The sequence below is a fragment of the Pleurodeles waltl genome, chromosome 4_2 (assembly GCF_031143425.1).
Source record: "Pleurodeles waltl isolate 20211129_DDA chromosome 4_2, aPleWal1.hap1.20221129, whole genome shotgun sequence".
In the NCBI taxonomy this organism is placed as follows: Eukaryota; Metazoa; Chordata; class Amphibia; order Caudata; family Salamandridae; genus Pleurodeles; species Pleurodeles waltl.
Window position 1 is genome coordinate 967,150,393 of NC_090443.1, and position 23,484 is coordinate 967,173,876.

A 23,484-nucleotide genomic window follows, 5' to 3' on the forward strand; every position below is an offset into this window, starting at 1 on the left:
ACACCTTACACTCTAGAATACAGTACATCATACCATGTTTACATCATAACACTTCTTCCCTTCTTCACTATAAATTATGAAACAACTAACATATGAACAAAACAATAAAACAACAATAATCCTATCCTTTATTAATGTCTCACATAATCTTTCAGATATGTTGGTGGTCTACAGATTCTTTTACTATATGTCAATCCTCCTAACTCAACAACATTGGGTTCCGAAACATTTATATTTGATTGACTATCTTTATTCACTTCCTCGTCTTTCATAAACATCAAACCTGAATAGCTTTCATCATCATTTCTCACACACTCTCCTCTCTTTTGATATAATGCCACATTCCTCATATTCCATCTCTCACCATTTTCTAGAATCACAAAAAATGTTCCTACCTGCTAAACACAAAAAGGACCTCTGAACTTAAAGAGTCCTCTCAGAACTCTAGCAGACTTGATTTTGACCCAGTCTCCTGCTTTCAATTTATGTTTGGTTTTCTTTTCTATAGGTTTTTTACTTGGTTGACCCATGCCACCATTCACAGCCCATTCCTTTAGCCACATCAGAACCAATCTTGTCCCTGGTAACCGCCCTCGCATGGATATAAATGGTATTTCCTGTGTCACACTATGAGTAGTGGTGCAATATGCCCAAACAATATCAGTTATAGTTTTTCTGTTGTTGCACTGATTTATGACTGCCAATTGAATAGTACCTTTAACTAATCTGTGATCCCTCTCTGCTATGCTATTTCCCTGAGGATTAAATAACGAAGTGCGCGAATGTCTATCACCCCATTCCTTTAAGAATGTCACCATTCCATGTGAGGTTAACTGCGTATCATTGTCTGTTATAAGTGCCATAGGAACATCTTCCGCCTTAAAAATTTTCTCCAGTATCTCAATTGTGGTTCTTGTAGTGACATCCTTCATAACCTCTGCAATCAACCACTTGGAATGAACATCTATGATTACCACTCCATATTGCATGTTGCTCGGCAATTGCACCAAGGGCCCAATGAAATCCAGACATAATGTGTGCCAAGATTTACCCGGATCCTCTAAATGACCTTACATCCTCTTTTTTCTTTTTTCACTCTTTACACATTTTACACCTCTCCACCCATTCTTTGATTTGGTTATCCATACCAGGCCGCCAGAATTCCCCTTTTATTCTCTTAATTGTCAATCCTTGACCCAAATGTCCTTTGTGTGCCAATTGAAACAACTTGTAACTCAACTCTCCTGGTGGGATAAATCGATCCCCCCTCATGATCACATTTTCACCACACACAGATAACTCATCTAGCACCTTAAGATAAGGTCTCACCGGCATTGGGAGAGCATTCTCTCTCACTCTTCCACAATGTATCATTTTAATAACACTTTTCATTGTCACATCACTTTCCATTTCTTCTTTCCATTGTGCCTCAGTAAATGACCCCAAACCACAACACAACACGTCCTGAATAGACGCCGCTGCTCCTTCAGCATCTGAGTCCTTTACTGCTGAGCTATCAACCACTTCCCAGTCCAATGACGATCTGGATAAACAATCAGCTTGTTTTCCAACGTTGAAGGAACTCAACAGTATATGTCTATTCTTGAAGTCTGGCTGCTAACCTAGCCAGCCTGGCCGAACCTTTGCCTACCCCTCATAAAGTTAAGATCTTAATAAGAGGCTTACGATCAGTTCTTATAACAAAAGGTAGTCGACACAGATACACCCAAAATATTCAGCACCCCACACAGCCGCCAACGCTTCACGTTCAATCACTGAATAATTTCTTTCAGCACTAGTCAAAGTGTGAGATGCAAACGCTATAGTTTTCTCACTCTTACCATGCAACTGAGAAAATACCACCAATATGCCCATTGCTCTAGCATCCACTCTGAGTACTGATTTCAAATTATTGTCTTAGGCAGTTGGAATTCCAGCTTCACACATCTCTTTTTTTATGTTGTCAAAGTAAAATTGTTGCTCTTCCTCTCACGTGAACCTGTTACCTTTGCGTAATAACTTCTTAAAATTTTCAGTTTTCTCTGCAAATTTACCAACAAACTTAGCATAATACTCCATGAGACCTAAAAATGATTTAATTGATCTCTGTCGACTGGAATAGGTGCTTTACTAATGACACCCAACAAAGATTGCTTGTGTCTAATTGCTCCCTTCGAAATGGTGTATCCCAAATATTCAACTCGTTCAGACAACAATACACATTTCTCACGATTCAATGTCAAACCAAACTCCTCCAACTTCTTTAATACTATTCTTAGAACATCGTTATGTTCTTCTGCTGTCTTTCCCATGACCAAAATGTCATACTCAAAATAAATGACATCTTTTATTCCCTCCAATATTCATGTTATCATTCGTTGAAAAATACTCGCTGCTGACACTAACCCAAAAGGCATACGAGTAAATTGAACGTCCCTTCTGATGTTATGAATGCTGTTGATGGTCTAGACTCTTCGTGCATTCTAATTTCATGATAGGCACTCCTCAAATCAAGTTTTGAGAAATATTTGTTATCCTTTGTCAATGCCAACAATTCATTGATGTTGGGAAGAGGAAACATATCAATTATAATGTTTTGATTTAGGGACCTCAAGTCCACACAGAATCTCAAACGACTGTTGGATTTCTGAGTGATGACAACTGGGGAAATCCATTGAGATGTCTCCACCGGTTCTATTATTTCCTCCTTTACCATATCATTCAACAACGCTTTCACTGACAATGGCATGCGCCTCAACTTATGCTGTACTGGGGCAGCATCTTCCCTCAGTTTCATTTTATGAACATAACCCTTCAAACATCCCAATTCTTCTCAAAAACATTTTTTGCACTGTTCAATAAATCTTCCAATCAAATTTCTTCCACTACTATTACTTGTTCAGGAGTTCTCAGAATTATTATAATATTTAAATCAAATTGATGCATCCATCCCAAAATTGGAGGACCGTCGGCTGATACATATATCTTGCCCTCTGTGTACTTTCTCCCTTATTGTATGCATCCTTTCATGTATCCCAGTATGTCAATAGATTCCCCTTGGTAACACCCTGGATTGATGCCTTTTGGCAGCAACTTTATGTTCTTCCAATGTGCTTTGAATTATCTTTCCGGAATGATGGTATACATTGATCCGGAATCAACCATGAGTTCTAATTCCAATCCACATACTTTGAATTTTGCAGTTGGCCGAGACATCCTTCCTCCACCTTTTACTTCTATATCATGATCTACTACCAACACTCTATCAGCATATCTATTCTCATCTGTGTCTTCAATTACTCCCACTCTATATTTGTTGTCCTTACTTCCTTTATTGTTTTCTCTGCACATCCTTGCATAATGAACTCTACGTCCACATTTTCTACAATTCTTATTACTTGTAAACCACTTTTTAAAATCTAAATCATGATATAATCATGATATGTGCTTCCACAGTGATATCGCAGTTTTGCGTGTGAAAGTATAGCGCCGGCTAGCGCCATTCCTGGACGCAGGCTGGGTGGCATATTTAAGGAATGGCGCTAGCCGGCGGTAATGCCCGGTTAGCGTCAACCGGGTGGGGGAGGCATAGGGGGAACCAGAGATTGTGGGCTGAATAATGGAACTAAACTGTTTAGAGGCAAAAAAATGCCTCTAGGAAGATTAACACCATTTCCTAGCGCTCAACCTCCATGGACAGTGAAGGGCACTTGTTGGCTTTTTCCATGGTCTCTGGCCATGGAAACGTGCCCACAGGTCCCCTGGCGCCTTCCCTAGCCAAGACGTTAAATAATGGTGCAAAGCAAGCTATGCACCATTAGTTGACCCCTCCTCCCCCATGCGTAATTTTAGCACAGAGATAAATAAGGCGCTAAAGCCATAGAGTAATTTTTTGCATGAGAATGCCTACCGTGCATCTCATAGAAGCAAGGTAGGTTTCCACGTCCAAAAAATGACTTTAACTCCATAACTTTGGTGCTAGACCCATCTAGCGCCAAAGTAGAAATATGGAGTTAGTTTTGCACTGAATTTGCATTTAAAAAATAACATAAAACAAGTATAAATATGCCCCTCTGTCCCTTTACTTTTGAACGCTGGCATTGTTGACTTCTTCTTTTCCTTTTTTCTAACAACATTGATTTCTCCTTCAAGACTACTCTGGACATCTGTACTTACACTAGAAACATCATTGACTTTGTCTCTTTTGCTCAATTCTTTCATACATCGCTGAGATTTCTCCATCACTTTAGCCATTTCTATTGCCTCTTTGAGCGAAGGGTCCTTTGCCACCCATAATCCCTCTTGTATTGTTTTTTCTCTACATTGAACTATAAGCTGATCATGGATTAATTCTTCAGTCATGTTTCCAAAACGACATTTAATTGAACGTTCTCCAAGTCTAGCTACAAATTCATCAATAGATTCATGTTCAGTTTGAGGTTGAGTATAAAATGTATACCTAGCCATCACTAAGTTAACTTCTTTTACAAATCTGTTCACTAATCTTTTAATTTCTTCCTTATAAACATCCTCCATAGGTTGACCATTAGGACCCAAAGCCACAGGTAAGTACTTAAAAATGTTTGGCTCTTCACTACCTAGCGCACTTAACCAAAGTGCTTTTTTCCTAACCAGTGAAAAATCCTGAACATCAAGAGCAGTTTTCTAAAAATGTCAACCCAATCCTCCCAACATATATAAAGGTTGATCCACTTGTGACAAGAAATATGGTGGTGTTATAATATTTCCTTGCAATGCCATAGTTGCTTGTATCTGTAAATAATAATGTATTGGTAATTAAACACAATAATATCAACATTACTATGGATAAAGCAACAATACCTTGGATTAAATTAAATAAATCCTCTCTCATAGGACATCAATATAGTGTACACTAAATATGCTGTTTGAAATAAATAAACATGTTAAAGTGAGAAATTACAATAGAAGGGCAGATCCCTTCTGCTAAATCTGACCAGGTGTGAAGATGCTGACTCCACATAGTCATTCACAGTCAAAGGTGTGAAGATCACCAATAAAGATATCAGTACAAGAGTGTGTGAGTCACCGCTTTCCCAGATTGTTAACAAATACACAGGGGCATATTTATACTCTGTTTGCACCGAATTAGTGTCATTTTTTTTAACTCTAATTCGGTGCAAAACGAACTCCATATTTATACTTTGGTGCTAGACCCCTCTAGCACCAAATTTATGGAGTTAAAGTCATTTTTTGAAAGTGGAGACCTGCTTTGCCTTAATGAGATGCGAGGTAGGCGTTCCCGTGCAAAAAATGACTCTATGGCCTGAACGCCATATTTAGGGGCATATTTATACTCTGCGTCATATTTATACTCTGTTTGCACCGAATTAGTGTCATTTTTTTTTACTCTAATTTGGTGCAAAACTAACTCCATATTTATACTTTGGTGCTAGACCCATCTAGCACCAAGGCCCTGATTTAAACTTTTTTTGCACCGCATTAACGGCATTTTATGACACAAAAGTGGCGCAAACTTACAAAATATTGGCCCTTATTTATACTTTTTGCTACAAAACTGCACTTACTTAGTTTTGCACCAAAAAGTTTAGCACCGGCTTGCACCATTTCTGTGCACCAGCCAGGCACCATATTTATGGAATGGTGCAAGCCGGTGCAAAGGGTAGGCTAGAGTTTAAAAAAATGACTTTAGTCGGGTAGGGCTGGCAGTATAGAAGAAGAGGGTTTAGCACCAAAAAATGGCTTTAGGCAGGTTAAAGTAAAAAAAAATGACTCTAACCAGATTAGCGTCAATTTATGGTGCTAAACCTACGATGCCACATGAGTCCTGCCTTAGAAAAGGCAGGAGTCATGTCACCACCCCAGTGGCCAGCACAGAGGACACGGGTCCCCTGGGCATGGCCATTGCACCCGGTGCCATGTATGGGGGCCCATTTCAGGGCCCCCTATGGCACTTTAAAAAAAAAAATGCACTTACCTGTACTTACCTGGGATGGGGTCCCCCATCCTCGCAGTCCCTCTAGTGTGGGTGGGGGTGCCCCTAGGGCCTAGGGAGGGCACCTCTGGGATTATTCCATGGTGTTCCACCATGGAAATAGGGCCACAGGTCCCCTAACACCTGCCCTGACCCAGGTCTTAAAAAATGGGGCAAAGCAAGCTTTGCCCCATTTTTTGACCCCTCCTCCCTCCCTTGCACCATTTTTACATGGGAGTATAAATATGGTGTTAAGGCCATAGAGTCATTTTTTTGCACGGGAACGCCTACCTTGCATCTCATTAAGGCAAGGTAGGTTTCCACTTCCAAAAAATTACTTTAACTCCATAAATTTGGTGCTAGACGGGTCTAGCACCAAAGTATAAATATGGAGTTAGTTTTGCACTGAATTAGAGTTAAAAAAAATGACGCTAATTCAGTGCAAACAGAGTATAAATATGCCCCTTAGCGTCAAAAAATGATGCTAATCTGGTCAGAATCATTTATTTTGACTCAAAACTGCCTAACGTCATTTTTTTTTAAGCTAGCCTACCCTTTGCACCGGCTTGCACCATTCCATAAATATGGTGCCCAGCTGGTGCTAAAAAATGGTGCAAGCCGGTGCAAAACTTTTGGGGGCAAAACTGCCTTAGTGCAGTTTTGCACCAAAAAGTATAAATAAGGCCCACAATGTCTTTAAGGTGCGCGAGTCACCGCAAATGTGCAAGTACTACTCACATTGATGTAATATTATACCAGCACACAATACTTTAAGGTGTGCGAGTCATCGCTTCAGTCCTAGGTCCAGTTTCCTAGGTGCGCACGTTGCCACGCTCCCATAGATCTGATTATCTTTGTGCGTTTCCAACGAGTGCACGTGACTCCGGCTTTGTTTCTTTGCCGTATGAAGTCACACTGCCTTTGCCTCTACCATGCGTCTCTGCTGTGTACCGCGTGACTGTTGACACTGCTCATGGGACGTTCACTGCAATGGCAAATCTCCCTTGAAATGGTAGGAATCCTTCTGCGCTCTCATTTAACACGCAGCCCACAAAAACTGTAAATCTCTCTGACTTGTGTACGCAAGAACCACAGTACACAAAGTCTTCTTCAAAGGGTGTGCTTTTGGGACCACCCAGGTTGTGCCCCCAAATCCCTGATGTGTGGCACCAAAAAGCCGCTCCATTCAAAACCAATTGTTGCCACATGGTATGGTTATGCAATGCTCTCTCTCTTAGGTTCCTTTTTGGTATAAGCTTTATTGGAGAACCCAACCTGGTATCGGTCCTCTTCAGGACACCAGGATAAACCGACATCCTTGGAACACTCGACACCTTACACTCTAGAATACAGTACATCATAACATATTTACATCATAACAGTTGGCTTGCTCACTCGTGTGGTCCAGTGGTTAACAACAAGTTTGCAACTTGGCCTCAATTTTTACAAAGGTTGGATCCCTCCGGGTGTAGGCTAATAGGAGATCTAATCCTCCCACGTTTGGACTACTATAATACCATTCACACAGGCAAAGAGCATGAAAGATGTTCTTTTACCAGCCTCATCCACCAAGAAACTGACCACTATTCCCAGCTGCAGCAAACAGCTGAAATTAAGATCCTGTGCACTATGTCAAACCCCTCTGGGGTATGGGGCAGGTAGCTTGACTGCTGCCCAAGTGGAGTAAACATGATCACTCTCAAACGTCAATCAAACTATCCGAGGTTCTGGTAAGAACTGAGCAGCACACTCTTCGGAAAGCTTTAAATCAATAAGTCCTTACTGTGGGAACCCATTGCCATCAGGATGGACCAGGCTCATGAGAATAAGAAACAGAGCAGCAGATTTACTAACACTTTGTGCCACTTTGCATTACAAAAGTTACACTAACCGGTTGAAGGTGTTGCAATGGCATTTACTTTCCAGCAGAAGGCTGTTTTGTGTTGCAAAGTAGCACTATAGTATGCAGTTTAATAGCACTACAATAAGTGGTTAATGTACCCCTCCCCAGAGACACATTTTTTTCTGCAAACGTTTACAATTTTGCACGTGTGCCGAACTGTGAAGCATCCATACACACTTAGAACAGTTTTAAAATATGTTTAGGTCCATACTGACTAGAATCAGACAGTGACAGTCTATCTTACCTGGCTGGCAGTTTATTGAGCCATGGCCAACACCCCCAGGCTTAAGAACAGGACTTTGGGTGTTCCAGTTCAATTGGAAGACATCAGGGGCCTATGGCGAACCCTCTGTGAGTATAACTTACTTTTAGCACCGGTGGGCATCTAACATTGTGTGGTCCCCCATCGTGCACGAAATTAACCACAACACTAGCACTAGCTGATGAGTGCCTACAGGTGCCCCAGAAATTCTACTGTTCTGATGAAATTCTAATGTCCTCACATGGGTCAAAAGGTCGTCAATACAGCTATAACAAACTAACTACTCCACATCAGAGAATAATTCGAAAATTATAATTGTTCTTTGTTAGAAAAACACCCATGAGAAATTGTATCTGTTCATGTCATTTTGTAACACGTTTTGGTTGTGTTTTTAGCACACTGCACTAGGGGCACACATCACGAACACCTATGATTTATGTAAACTGTACAGAATGTTCTTTAAAGTTATTTGGGATATAAATATATCCTTCTTACAAACAATTAAGGGGCATATTTATACTCTGTTTGCACCGGATTTGCGTATTTTTTTTTTTACGCAAATCCGACACAAAACTAACTCCATATTTATACTTTGGCGTTAGACCCGTCTAGCGCCAAAGATCTTGGAGTTTGCGTCATTTTTTAGCGTGGACACCTTCCTTGCGTTAATGATATGCAAGGTAGGCGTTCCCTTCTAAAAAATGACTCCGAGGCATGTGCGCTGTATTTACACTCCCGAGCAAAAATGACGCCCGGGAGTGGGCGGGTCAAAAAAAATGACAACCTGCCGCTAAAGCGTCATTTTTTAACGCCTGGTCAGGGCAGGCGTTAAGGGACCTGTGGGCTCGGAAGGAGCCCAGAGGTGCCCTCCCATGCCCCCAGGGACACCCCCTGCCACCCTTGCCCACCCCAGGAGGACGCCCAAGGATGGAGGGACCCATCCCAGGGAACTTAAGGTAAGTTCAGGTAAGTTTTTTTTTTTTTTTTGGGTGGCATAGGGGGGCCTGATTTGTGCCCCCCTACATGCCACTATGCCCAATGACCATGCCCAGGGGACATAAGTCCCCTGGGCATGGCCATTGGGCAAGGGGGCATGACTCCTGTCTTTGCTAAGACAGGAGTCATTTCAATGGGGGTTGGGAGTAAAAAAAAAAATGGCGCAAATCGGGTTGAGGCGAAAATTTTGCCTCAGCCTGACTTGCCCCATTTTTTGACGCCCAAGCTCCATTTTCCCTTACGCCGGCGCTGCCTGGTGTAAGTAATTTTTTTTGACGCACACCAGGCAGCTCCGCCGGCTAACGTCATTCCATAAATAAGGCGCCCGCATGGCGCTTTGGAATGGCGTTAGCCGGCGTTAAATTTTTTGACGCACAACTGCGTTGGCGCAGTTGTGCGCCAAAAAGTATAAATACGGCCCTAAGTGTGGTGTCTGTGTTGCTTTACTGAGATTTGCATTAAGTGCCTGCAGCAACTGGGTGGTTAAGTGGGTGTTGTAACTAAATGACACCTGTGAGAACCACTGTTTCCTAGAATCACATATGACCCAGGTTCCCGTTGGTTGAAGGGTAGCGCTTGTATCCCTATACTCAAACTATGTTGAAGCTTAGTATATCATAATGGAATGATGCCCTTCCTGTACAAAACCTATGCTAGACATCACACACACTCTTTGCACTGTAGTGCAAGTGAGTGTGAGGGAACAAGGCTACCTAAAGGGCCAGATGTAGCAATTTCTGCATTTGCGATTCGGAAATTGCGAGTCGGTGCTACTCGCAATTTCCGAATTGCAAATGCGGATGCAGAACGGTGTCTCAGACACTGTCTGCGAATCGCTATGGGGTCGCAAAGACCCACCTCATTAATATTAATGAGGTGGGTCGCATTTTTCAACCCCATAGCGAGTCCCTGCACTCACAGGGATGGTGGCCTGCTGAAGACAGCAGACCTCCATGTCTGTGACTGCTTTTTAAATAAAGCTGGGTTTTTTTTGTATTGCAGCCCGTTTTCCTTAAAGGAAAATGAGTTGCAGTACAAAAAAAATAACGAAACCATTGGACCACTGCCTACTCTGAAAAAAAAAATTGGGCAACATTCACATGGGGACCCCTTCCCTTTTGCGAATGGGTTACCACCAGTGTGACACTGGTGGTAACTGCGAATTGCTTTGCGACCGCGTTCGCAAAGCAATTTAGTATCGCGGTGCGAGTCGCAACTAGGGAGGGGACACCCCTTCCTATTTGCGAGTTGCATTCACATTTGGCGAGTCGGTACCGACTCGCAAAATGTGAATGAGCATCGCGATGAGCATTTTGCATGGCGCAAACTGCGATCTTCGCAGTTTGCGCCATGCAAAATGCTTCCTACATCTGGGCCAAAGTGCGCTTTTCCTTAAAATATATGGCACTGTTCTGCTCTCTCACTCTTTCATGAAACAGAGCACAACACAGGTTGCTGTGGCCAATTGCGTCAAATGTTCATAAATCTGCCCCCCCAGTGCATTCGACAGCAGCTCCTTATTGGTCTAATATCGATACATCATAGACAATGTATTGAATGATGTCTCTTCAGACCCGGGATACCTTTAGGGGAATTCACAGACACTAGCACAGACCCATATGTGCTCTGGAGTAACCTGAAAGCAACACATGAATCTTATTTGTTATACAAAATAAATAAAAAACTCCTTTATACTCTGTATGTATGGACTGATTTTATGTTCTTATATATGTTATGTTCTAAGCATCTGAAAAACACACTTCTACAATTTCTATGAAATCGAGGCCAGATTTATGGTCGCGTGTCTTAAACTAAAGAAATAACGACTAACATTTGTCGGGAGAACTTTGAAGAAATAGGAACGCTCCTCAGTTTCGAAAAAAAAAAAATAAGGGCGAATGAATAAAAAAAGCGGTACTGGTACAACATGTCTGTCTCAGACCCTCTGCTGTTGGCAGTCATGTCCTCGCGTTGTGCTGACTTTGAATTGAATTGTAGTCAGCATGCGGCTGTCCCAGCCACTCCTCGAGAGAAAACTTTCCCCTTTAAGATGATAAATTCAAGCGCCTTCAGAAACAGGCACCAGGGGCAGGGATGTTTAGTGCAATACATCACCTGACAACGCACCTCCCCAGGCCTGATGTATCAGTCAGGACGGCGGCTTGTAATTTAACAGCAGCAGAGTTTGATCCAAATCCGATGACTCCCAGTCTCTATGGACTGGGGCCGCGCACCTGAACTGTGAGGGGATGCTGCCATCTGCTGGCTCTTACACCAAAATGCATATGTAGAAATGGACTACCAAAAAACTCAACATACAGCAAATAATGAAGGGCCATATGTGAAAAAATAGCGACTCGTAAAACGGTCGCAAAGTGCTTTGTGAAGGCAAAAATTGCATTTTGCGATGTAGAAAAGCCATTCGTAATCCAAAATTAGCGCTGCAACTGTTTTGCGAATCTGGGGCCAGATGTACCAAAGGATTTTACCCATTCTGTGTCTATGGGAAAAAGCTTTCGTACATATGGCCCCTAATGTTTAGCGGATGATAATAGCAAGTTGCAATTGGAAAATCCCTATTCGCGATTCACAAACATGTTAGAGGGATTCGCAAACTACTGTAAAAAGACCTGTTTGCACGTGCAATTTACCACCAACTCAGACCAGGTGGTAACAGGGTGCAAAGTATAAAAGCTGGCCCAGGATGCATTAGGGCAGTGGTTCCCAACTTGCGGTCGAGGGACCCCTGGGGTTCTGCGAAGCCTCCTCAGGGGATCCACGACTACTTAGACATTTAAATAATATTAACAGATTAGGTCCCCAGCTTTCAGTGATGACTTAATAGGGGGGGTCCACGGATTCCAATAATGATTCAGTGGGGGTCCCCAGGTTCCAGTAATGATAAAGTGGGGGTCCACATAAGTCAAAACTTTGGGATCCACTGCATTAGGGGTTTCCACAATGGGTGCTCTGTACCTGATTGCAAGGAGGATCTGAAAACTGGCTGCCCAGCAGAGGAGGAGGTGGACACAAAATAGAATCTGAGTCAGGCTGACCATTTTTCAACAAACAGAGGAAGGGATATACGACAAAAATAGGCAAAGTAGCAGTGTCATACTGGAGATAATTATGCTCTTACTAGAAAGCAGGACACAACAGCAATTCCATCACCACTCATGTTCAGGTGTGCGCTTGACACATGTGGCAGTTATCAGGTTGTGAATGCTGTAGCACGAGGGGTGCCTCAAAGTGCACTTTCACGTTTCTTCCATGCATTCCTAGATGCTATGCTGTTTTACATTCACTGTCACATTTACCAACCCAGGAATCTGCAGCAAATGCGAAGAACAAAATTGCACTTTTACAGGCTTGCCAGTTTCCCCCATGTTGTCACCTAGTGTAATTGTTATGTAGCCTCACACCAATGTCTGTTTTGCAGGTGATACGGGGATCATGAAGCTGGGGTAGGTGCTTCTGTACCGAGTGGCGCTGTGACAAATATCCAGACAAACTTGGACCACTGAAGCTTGTTGCTAACCTGATGGGGCCCATCCTTTAGTACGAGGAGGGTTAATGTGAGACTCAGAAATTTTAGGTTCTTGATAAATGAGGATTAGGTAGGTTTTTGGTCCTGAAGAATCGCATTAGAGCCTTGTTGACTATAGAAGCGAGAAACATGTTGACCTGACCTCAACTACCCAAAATGAACGGCAATATAACAATGCTCATCGTCACATCAGGAGTGTGATTGAGTAGACATTTGGCTTACTGAAAGCTCACTTCCGGTGCCTTCACAAGAGTGGGTGTGCCTTACAATATGCTCCAGAAGTTCCTTATAAGATAGTAGCAACATGTGTCTTCCTACACAATATTGCCACCAGGAGAGGCCTACACATCGATGTGTTCGCCTCAGATGCCAAGGAAGAAGATTCTCTACCACCAGTGCTGCAGCCTACAGATGAGAGCACAACAGTGGAGGGGAGAAGGCGCAGGGACCATATTGTCACAAATTATTTTGGGAGGTAAGTCAACACTAAAAATACATTGTGCATGTTCAAATAACACACAATCAAGGTTGATGTTTGTAACCTAAATTACCTTTAATGTCAGGTATGTATTGTGGTGTGAATAGAGGAACATGAAATACTGCTCTGCTAGTAACCTCACCAGATATGAGTAACCTTAAAGACTGCAAAACAAATCACAAAACTCAATGCTTCTTGCTCCTCTGGGCTGACGGTATACCTTCCGGTTGTGTGGAGCATGTGTATAGATGCTCCTGCATCTCATTGACCTGGCATCTGTAGTGGACACACTAATGCTTGATTGGTCCTCGGTCTCCTGACCTCTCTAGCAGTGACACCTGCAATGTGGTCATTCTGCATTGCCACGACCGCAGATGTGATTTGTTGCACCCCCTTTGACACATCGCCACTTAAGTGACCCATTTTGACCTGTAGATTTACAGTCCTTCCATAGTAAAATAAATACCCTCTTGTGCAACCTGTCTCCCCAATTCTTTGGTAAGAATATAATGCACTAAAAACGCTTACAACTCTTGATTTGAAAGTGAATAGAGGATTTAATCAAGTTGTAAGCATTTTTAGTGCGTTCTATTCTTACTTAAGAATTGGGGGGGGGTTCACAAGAGGATATTGATTTTACTATAGATATAAACTCACCCTATCCCTCTTGGCATTTTGAGGGTGACTCTCTTTTTGTGGGATTTACAGTCCTTCTACGCAGGGTTGATGTTACCTGTGTTAGGAATCTGATAGGATGGCGTAGGGTTTTTATTCTTGCTGCTGTGTCTTTCTCTCCTTTTTTTACTGGAATCAGTGTCTGCAAGTTGGCGACACAACTTCTCAAGTGCAGCTGTAATGGTGTTCATCTTGTGGCCCATTTGTTATTGGTTCTCTGCCATCTGACTGGCAAAATTTCCAGAACCCATTGATAGATTGTCTTACATGCTCTGCAACTTGTGATTCATTATTTTAATTTGTTTGTGTTGCAGGCATTGAATAAGTAACATGGACTATCCCAGCCCTCCGAACACCGGTGTGTCCTCTGTTGATTGTTGGTCTGATAGAAGTGTTTGTGGCACAGGTTTTGCCCTACCTCTTGGACGACCTTGTCCCAAAAGATGCGGCTGGCGTGGTCTCACTACAGGAGTAATTGCACAACTCAGTTGTGATTGGAACTCATCCTCATCCAGGGACGCAGGTTTGGGTGAAAGAACCATTAATAAAAATGGGCTTTCCCTGTTTACCTCGGAACCTGGGTGTACAATTTTATAAAGCTACAATGAACTCTGTTGCTTTGCCTGATAGTCGCGTTGCTCTTGTCTTACACCTACATATAGACCATCCAAGGATCACTACAACATATATGAGTCAAGGCCCGTGTCCATTGACATTAATGAAGAGCAATTAATGATTAAACACCACACAACACAGTCTGGCAGTAGTTAATATATTCTTAGTCATATATCCAAGTTATACACAAGGTTGAGATTTGGTTGGTATACAAAAATAAACACATGCACAAGTGACTTCGTGACAAAGTGACACAGTATAAAAAATAAATATTAGCAACAAAGATCAACAATAAACATGGTGGATAACAAGAATGTTTCAGCAGACTGTCCGCTATTTCTATTTAGTCAGCCCGACCAAAAAAATCCTGCTATATTAATGGCTTATTCTTCAGGATTGTTGACCAAGGGTACGGATCCTCAGTATTATCATTGTTGATGTTTCAACCCTGTAGGTGTGTGTTATTGTCAAAACAGCACAGCGGGTCTTCCTCAGGATTAGAAAATACAAATAACAGTATCCTAGCCACTTACTGATACATTCATGTATCATTCTTGGCATGTATGTATCAGCAGGTGGGTAGGATACAGTTACTTGTGTGAATGATGATTCAGCTGAGTCAGCTACAAGGTGTATGTAACACCTTTGTCTTGTTGTTGTTGTTGTTAAACAGGATTTCCTAATGTTTTTGCCGCATATGTGGACTCTTGCTACTGGTTTGCGCACTGACATTGATAAAGCCGTGCATCTCCGCCTCGAGCGCGTGGTTCCCAACACGTGGAGAAAGGTCACTCCTTTTCACTCAGAGAAGCACATAATAGATGGAGCACACCGGATCCCTAGTAGCAGTGACTTATAGTTTATTCAATGGAAATATGATTTTCACATGGTTTATGGGATACCCGAACCAGTTCACCGAAGTTTCGATTTAGGCATTGTTTTAATGATTACATCTTTACTTAATGAACCAGTGCGTCTATGCGACTGTATTGCAATTGTATCTTTTACGGCCCGCGCCTGTGTGCATTGTCACAGCACCCTTAGGCCCATATTTATACTTTTTTAGTGCCGCATTTGCGTAATTTTTTGACAAAAAAATGGCGCAAACGTACAAAATATAATTGTATTTTTTAAGTTTGCGCCGCTTTGGCGTAAAAAAATGACGCAAATGTGGCGCTAAAAAAAGTATAAATATGGGCCTTAGTTCATTACGTGTCCTCATTGGGTATGGGGGTCTATGATGGGATCCTCCCGCAAACACCATCTGGTCTGCTATGTGAAGCAGACAGACACGGCGTACACGCTTATGCAGCCGCCACCTCTCCTTTTGATAGCCATGCTTTCCCAGCCCCATTTGCTTCTTGAATGCATAGGAAAGACGTTGCTGCGGCCAGTCTTCACAAAGGTGAGCCTCTCTACCTAGTTTGGACTATGTGTGGCACTTTGCTTGGTCTCACATGTATTGTTTCTAAATTAGGCATGTTTTTCTATTCTGTAGAGAATCATGGTGAAGCTTGGCACTCATTGCAGGCTACAATTCTTGATCAAAGAAACTAGGCAGCTGCATCTCACGATGAGCAGCATTTTTCCCTGTGTATGACTTGTATTTCAGTTTTGGGCCAGGGAGTGTATACACTGTAATTTATCTTTTTATAGGGGATGCCGGTTTAGGACTCCATTGGAACTATGGCCCATATTTATACTCGGTTGGCGCTGAATTAGCGTCATTTTTTTTAATGCTAATTCAACACAAACCTAACTCCATATTTATAATTTTGCGCTATAAACATCTAGGGACACATTTATGGAGTTAATGTCGTTTTCTGGACGTGAAAACCTAGCTTGCGCCAATGAGATGCAAGGTAGGCGTTCCCATCAAGAAAAGGACAATATGGCCTTAGCGCCATATTTATCCCCCGTGCTAAAATCCAGCAAGAGGGATAGGGGCCTTAAATAATGGAACTAAACTTGCTTAGCGCCATTATTTAACGCCTGGGTATGGGCAGGCGTTAGGGGACCTGTAGGCATATTTCCATGGTCAGAGACCATGGAAAGAGCCCACAGGTGCCCTTCCCTGGCCCCAGGGTCACCCCCACCCACACCAGAGGGACACCGCAGGATGGGGGACCCCATCCCAGGTAAGACCCAGTAAGTATATATATTTTTTTTTTCCTCGCTCGGGAGCCCTGACTTGGGGCCCCCTGCATTGGCACTGGCCCAACGGCCATGCCCAGGGGACAGTCGTCCCCTGGGCATGGCCACTGGGGTGGAGCACCAGAAAATGGCGCTACACTGCTTAGAGGCATTTTTTTGCCTTTAAAGATGGTAGAGCCATAATTCGGCGCACAAGCTCCGGTTTCCCCTACGCCTCCTCCACCCTGTTAGCGTCCTTTACAAGGATGCTAACAGGCCATTAGCGACGGCTAGGGCCATTCCATAAATATGGCGCCCGGCCGGTGTCTTGGAATGGTGCTAGCCAGTGCTATACTTTTTCACGCAAAACTGCACTAACGCAGTTTTGCGTGAAAAAGTATAAATATGGGCCTATGTACTTGGGAGATATTTTTCCATATGATTTCGATTCAAGCAGTGTTGGATTGGTAAGAGTGTTTTTTATTAGCGCCTTTTTATATTTCTCTCTTTATGTTTTATGCCATTTGTCTCACTCTGAATCATTTCCAATGCAGGGTTGTGGATACAATTGATCCATTTATAGGACTCCATCCAGCCACTGGAGGGCCCCCTTTCAAAACGTTCATTAATGGGACGTTTTTATCCAGGTGAGTTTTAGTTCTGCTCTCCTGTGATACTCTTTTATAGTAAACATCACACACAGTCCGATTTAGAACTTTTCTTTACTACACACACTTTCTAGTCCTGAGTGTGAGAAAGTAGCCTCTTTCTAGCCTTGTTACCCCCACTTTTGGCCTGTTTGTGAGTGTATGTCAGGATGTTTGTCACTGTTTTCACTGTCTCACTGGGATCCTGATGGCTAGGCCCCAGTGCTCATGGTGAAAACACTATGGTTTCAGTGTGTTTGTTATGTGTCACTGGGACCCTGCTAGTCAGGACCCCAGTGCTCATGAGGTTGTGGCCTATATGTATGTGTCACTGGGACCCTGTCACACAGGGCCCCAGTGCTCATAGGTGTGCATGTATGTGTTCCCTGTGTGGTGCCTAACTGTCTCACTGAGGCTCTGCTAACCAGAACCTCAGTGGTTATGCTCTCTCATTACTTTTAAATTGTCACTAACAGGCTAGTGACCATTTTTACCAATTTACATTGGCTTACTGGAACACCCTTATAATTCCCTAGTATATGGTACTGAGGTACCCAGGGTATTGGGGTTCCAGGAGATCCCTATGGGCTGCAGCATTTCTTTTGCCACCCATAGGGAGCTCTGACAATTCTTACACAGGCCTGCCACTGCAGCCTGAGTGAAATAATGTCCACGTTATTTCACAGCCATTTCACACTGCACTTAAGTAACTTATAAGTCACCTATATGTCTAACCTTTACCTGGTAAAGGTTAGGTGCAAAGTTACTTAGTGTGAGGGCACCCTGGCACTAGCCAAGGTGCCCCCACATTGTTCAGAGCCAATTCACTGAACTTTGTGAGTGCGGGGACACCATTACACGCGTGCACTACATATAGGTCACTACCTATATGTAGCTTCACCATGGTAACTCCGAATATGGCCATGTAACATGTCTATGATCATGGAATTGCCCCCTCTATGCCATCCTGGCATTGTTGGTACAATTCCATGATCCCAGTGGTCTGTAGCACAGACCCTGGTACTGCCAGACTGCCCTTCCTGGGGTTTCACTGCAGCTGCTGCTGCTGCCAACCCCTCAGACAGGCAGCTGCCCTCCTGGGGTCCAGCCAGGCCTGGCCCAGGATGGCAGAACAAAGAACTTCCTCTGAGAGAGGGTGTGACACCCTCTCCCTTTGGAAAATGGTGTGAAGGCAGGGGAGGAGTAGCCTCCCCCAGCCTCTGGAAATGCTTTGTTGGGCACAGATGTGCCCAATTCTGCATAAGCCAGTCTACACCGGTTCAGGGACCCCTTAGCCCCTGCTCTGGCGCGAAACTGGACAAAGGAAAGGGGAGTGACCACTCCCCTGACCTGCACCTCCCCTGGGAGGTGTCCAGAGCTCCTCCAGTGTGCTCCAGACCTCTGCCATCTTGGAAACAGAGGTGCTGCTGGCACACTGGACTGCTCTGAGTGGCCAGTGCCACCAGGTGACGTCAGAGACTCCTGCTGATAGGCTCCTTCAGGTGTTAGTAGCCTTTCCTCTCTCCTAGGTAGCCAAACCCTCTTTTCTGGCTATTTAGGGTCTCTGTCTCTGGGGAAACTTTAGATAACGAATGCACGAGCTCAGCCGAGTTCCTCTGCATCTCCCTCTTCACCTTCTGATAAGGAAACGACCGCTGACCGCGCTGGAAGCCTGCAAACCTGCAACATAGTAGCAAAGACGACTACTGCAACTCTGTAACGCTGATCCTGCCGCCTTCTCGACTGTTTTCCTACTTGTGCATGCTGTGGGGGTAGCCTGCCTCCTCTCTGCACCAGAAGCTCCGAAGAAATCTCCCGTGGGTCGACGGAATCTTCCCCCTGCAACCGCAGGCACCAAAAAGCTGCATCACCGGTCCCTTGGGTCTCCTCTCAGCACGACGAGCGAGGTCCCTCGAATCCAGCGACGCTGTCCAAGTGACCCCCACAGTCCAGTGACTCTTCAGCCCAAGTTTGGTGGAGGTAAGTCCTTGCCTCACCTCGCTGGGCTGCATTGCTGGGAACCGCGACTTTGCAGCTACTCCGGCCCCTGTGCACTTCCGGTGGAAATCCTTCGTGCACAGCCAAGCCTGGGTCCACGGCACTCTAACCTGCATTGCACGACTTTCTAAGTTGGTCTCCGGCGACGTGGGACTCCTTTGTGCAACTTCGGCGAGCACCGTTTCACGCATCCTCGTAGTGCCTGTTTCTGGCACTTCTCCGGGTGCTACCTGCTTCAGTGAGGGCTCTTTGTCTTGCTCGACGTCCCCTCTCTCTTCAGGTCCAATTTGCGACCTCCTGGTCCCTCCTGGGCCCCAGCAGTGTCCAAAAACGCCAAACGCACGATTTGCGTCTAGCAAGGCTTGTTGGCGTCCTTCCGGCAGGAAGACACTTTTGCACAACTCTCCAAGGCGAGAGGGATCCGTCCACCAAAGGGGAAGTCTCTAGCCCTTTTCGTTCCTGCAGAAACCTCAGCTTCTTCTGTCCAGTCGAAGCTTCTTTGCACCCGCAGCTGGCATTTCCTGGGCATCTGCCCATCTCCGACTTGCTTGTGACTTTTGGACTTGGTCCCCTTGTTCCACAGGTACCCTAGATTGGAAATCCACAGTTGTTGCATTGCTGGTTTGTGTCTTTCCTGCATTATTCCTCTAACACGACTCTTTTGTCCTTAGGGGAACTTTAGTGCACTTTGCACTCACTTTCCAGGGTCTTGGGGAGGGTTATTTTGCTAACTCTCACTATTTTCTAATAGTCCCAGCGACCCTCTACAAGGTCACATAGGTTTGGGGTCCATTCGTGGTTCGCATTCCACTTCTGGAGTGTATGGTTTGTGTTGCCCCTATCCCTATGTTTCCCCATTGCATCCTATGGTAACTATACATTGTTTGCACTGTTTTCTAAGACTATACTGCATATTTTTGCTATTGTGTATATATATCTTGTGTATATTTCCTATCCTCTCACTGAGGGTACACTCTAAGATACTTTGGCATATTGTCATAAAAATAAAGTACCTTTATTTTTAGTATAACTGTGTATTGTGTTTTCTTATGATATTGTGCATATGACACTAAGGCCCGTATTTATACTCCGTTTGCGCCGAATTTGCGTCGTTTTTTTCGACGCAAATTCGACGCTAAACTAACGCCAACTAACGCCATATTTATACTATGGCGTTAGAGGCGTCTAGCGCCAAAGTTCCCGGAATGTGCGTCATTTTTTAGCGTGAACCCCTTCCTTGCGTTAATGATATGCAAGGGAGGCGTTCCCGTCTTAAAAAATGACTCCCAGGCCTTTACGTGGTATTTATACTCCCGGGCAAAAGAGACGCCCGGGAGTGGGCATGGCTAAAAACGGCGCATTTGCGCCGCTTTTTAACGCCTGGGTCAGGCATGGCGTTAAGGGACAAGTGGGCTCAAAATTAGCCCACAGTGCCCTCCCCTGCCCCCAGGGACCCCCCCTGCCACCCTTGCCCACCCCAGGAGGACACCCAAGGACGGAGGGACCCATCCCATGGACATTAAGGTAAGTTCAGGTAAGTATTTATTTTTTATTTTTTGTGGCATAGGGGGGCCTGATTTGTGCCCCCCTACATGCCACTATGCCCAATGACCATGCCCAGGGGACAGAAGTCCCCTGGGCATGGCCATTGGGCAAGAGGGCATGACTCCTATCTTTACAATGATAGGAGTCATGTTGATGGGGGATGGGCGTCGAAAAAAAATGGCGCAAGTCGGGTTACGACGATTTTTTCGACGTAACCTGACTTGCCCCATTTTAAGACGCCCATACGCCATTTTCCCCCTACGCCGGCGCTGTCTGGTCTACGTGGTTTTTTCCCACGCAAACCAGGCAGCGCCGGTCTGATTGCGCCGTCTAACGCCATTCCATAAATACGGCGCCCGCATGGCGCTTCAGAATGGCGTTAGACGGCGCAAATTTTTTTTACGCTAAACTGCGTTAGCGCAGTTTAGCGTCAAAAAGTATAAATATGGGCCTAAGTGGTACTGTAGTAGCTTCACACGTCTCCTAGTTCAGCCTAAGCTGCTCTGCTAAGCTACCATTATCTATCAGCCTAAGCTGCTAGACACCCTATACACTAATAAGGGATAACTGGGCCTGGTGCAAGGTGCAAGTACCCCTTGGTACTCACTACAAGCCAGTCCAGCCTCCTACATTGGTTGTGCAGTGGTGGGATAAGTGCTTGAGACTACTTACCACTCTTGTCATTGTACTTTTCATAAGAGAAAAATATACAAAACAAGGTCAGTGTATATACACATAGCCAAAAAGTTTTGCATTTCCTCTTTTCACTCTTTTCTAAGTGCTGAAAAGTACTTCTAAACTTTCAAAAAGTTCTTAAAAGTTTAAAAAGTTTTTTCTGTCTTTCCAAAAAGTTCTGAAAACTTTTTTTCTCTTTTTCTATCACTTTAACTCTCTCTAAAAAATGTCTGGCACAGGAAAAAATGTTGAACTGTCCAAACTTGCATATGATCACCTTAGCTGGAAAGGAGCAAGGAGTCTCTGCATAGAGAGAGGTTTGAGTGTAGGGAAGAATCCTTCTTTAGAACTGTTAATTAATATGCTTAGAGTACAGGATAAGGCCATAAGTGCCCAATCTGTAGAAAAAGTAGCTAATGGTTCTCAATCTGATCCAGGGACTCCCCCAGGAAAAGGTTCAGGAAAGAAACTTCTCAGCCTGCCCATTACTAGACAGTCTAGCATAGTTGGTACAGAGGTTGAATCACACCATACTGATGATGTGATCTCACATTATGCTGGTAGCCAAGCTGTTAGGGTGCCCTCTGTAAGGGACAGGTCTCCTTCTGTTCATTCCCATCATACCTCTGTATCTAGAAATGTCCCTCCCACCCACCCTGATGACAGATTGTTAGAAAGGGAGCTCAATAGATTGAGAGTGGAACAAACCAGACTGAAGCTCAAGAAGCAACAGCTGGATTTGGATAGACAGTCTTTAGAAATAGAGAGGGAAAGACAGAAGTTGGGTTTAGATACCCATGGTGGCAGCAGCAGTATTCCCCATAGTCATCCTGCAAAAGAGCATGATTCCAGGAATCTGCACAAGATAGTTCCCCCTTATAAGGAGGGGGATGACATTAACAAGTGGTTTGCTGCACTTGAGAGGGCCTGTGTTGTACAGGATGTCCCTCAAAGGCAGTGGGCTGCTATCCTATGGCTATCATTTAGTGGAAAGGGTAGGGATAGACTCCTTACTGTGAAAGAAAGTGATGCCAATAATTTTACAGTTCTTAAGAATGCACTCCTGGATGGTTATGGCTTAACCACTGAACAGTACAGGATAAAGTTCAGAGAGACCAAAAAGGAGTCTTCACAAGACTGGGTTGATTTCATTGACCATTCAGTGAAGGCCTTGGAGGGGTGGTTACATGGCAGTAAAGTTACTGATTATGAAAGCCTGTATAACACAATCCTGAGAGAGCATATACTTAATAATTGTGTGTCTGATTTGTTGCACCAGTACCTGGTAGACTCTGATCTGACCTCTCCCCAAGAATTGGGAAAGAAGGCAGACAAATGGGTCAGAACAAGGGTGAACAGAAAAGTTCATACAGGGGGTGACAAAGATGGCAATAAGAAGAAAGATGGTGAAAAATCTCAAGATAAGCATGGGGATAAGGGTAAAACCAAAGATCCCACTTCAAATCTTAAACACTCTTCAGAGGGTGGGGATAAAACAAATTCTTCCTCTTCTTCCCAACCTGCACACATTAAAAAGCCTTGGTGCTTTGTGTGTAAAAATAGAGGCCATAGGCCAGGGGATAAGTCCTGTCCAGGTAAACCCCCTGAGCCTACCACCACTAATACATCAAGCTCTAGTGCCCCTAGCAGTAGTGGTACTAGTGGTGGGACTGCTGGCAACAGTCAAGCAAAGGGTGTAGTTGGGTTCACTTATGGGTCCATAGTGGAAACTGATGTCATCAGTCCCAAGACAGTTTCTGTCACACCTAGTGGCATTGGCCTTGCCACACTGGCTGCTTGTCCCCTTACAATGGATAAGTACAGGCAGACAGTTTCAATAAATGGTGTTGAGGCCTTGGCCTACAGGGACACAGGTGCCAGTTTCACTTTGGTGACTGAAAACCTAGTGCACCCTGATCAACACATCATTGGACAACAGTATAAGATTATTGATGTCCATAACTCCACTAAGTTCCTTCCCTTAGCTATAATTCAGTTTAGTTGGGGTGGAGTTACTGGCCCTAAGCAGGTGGTGG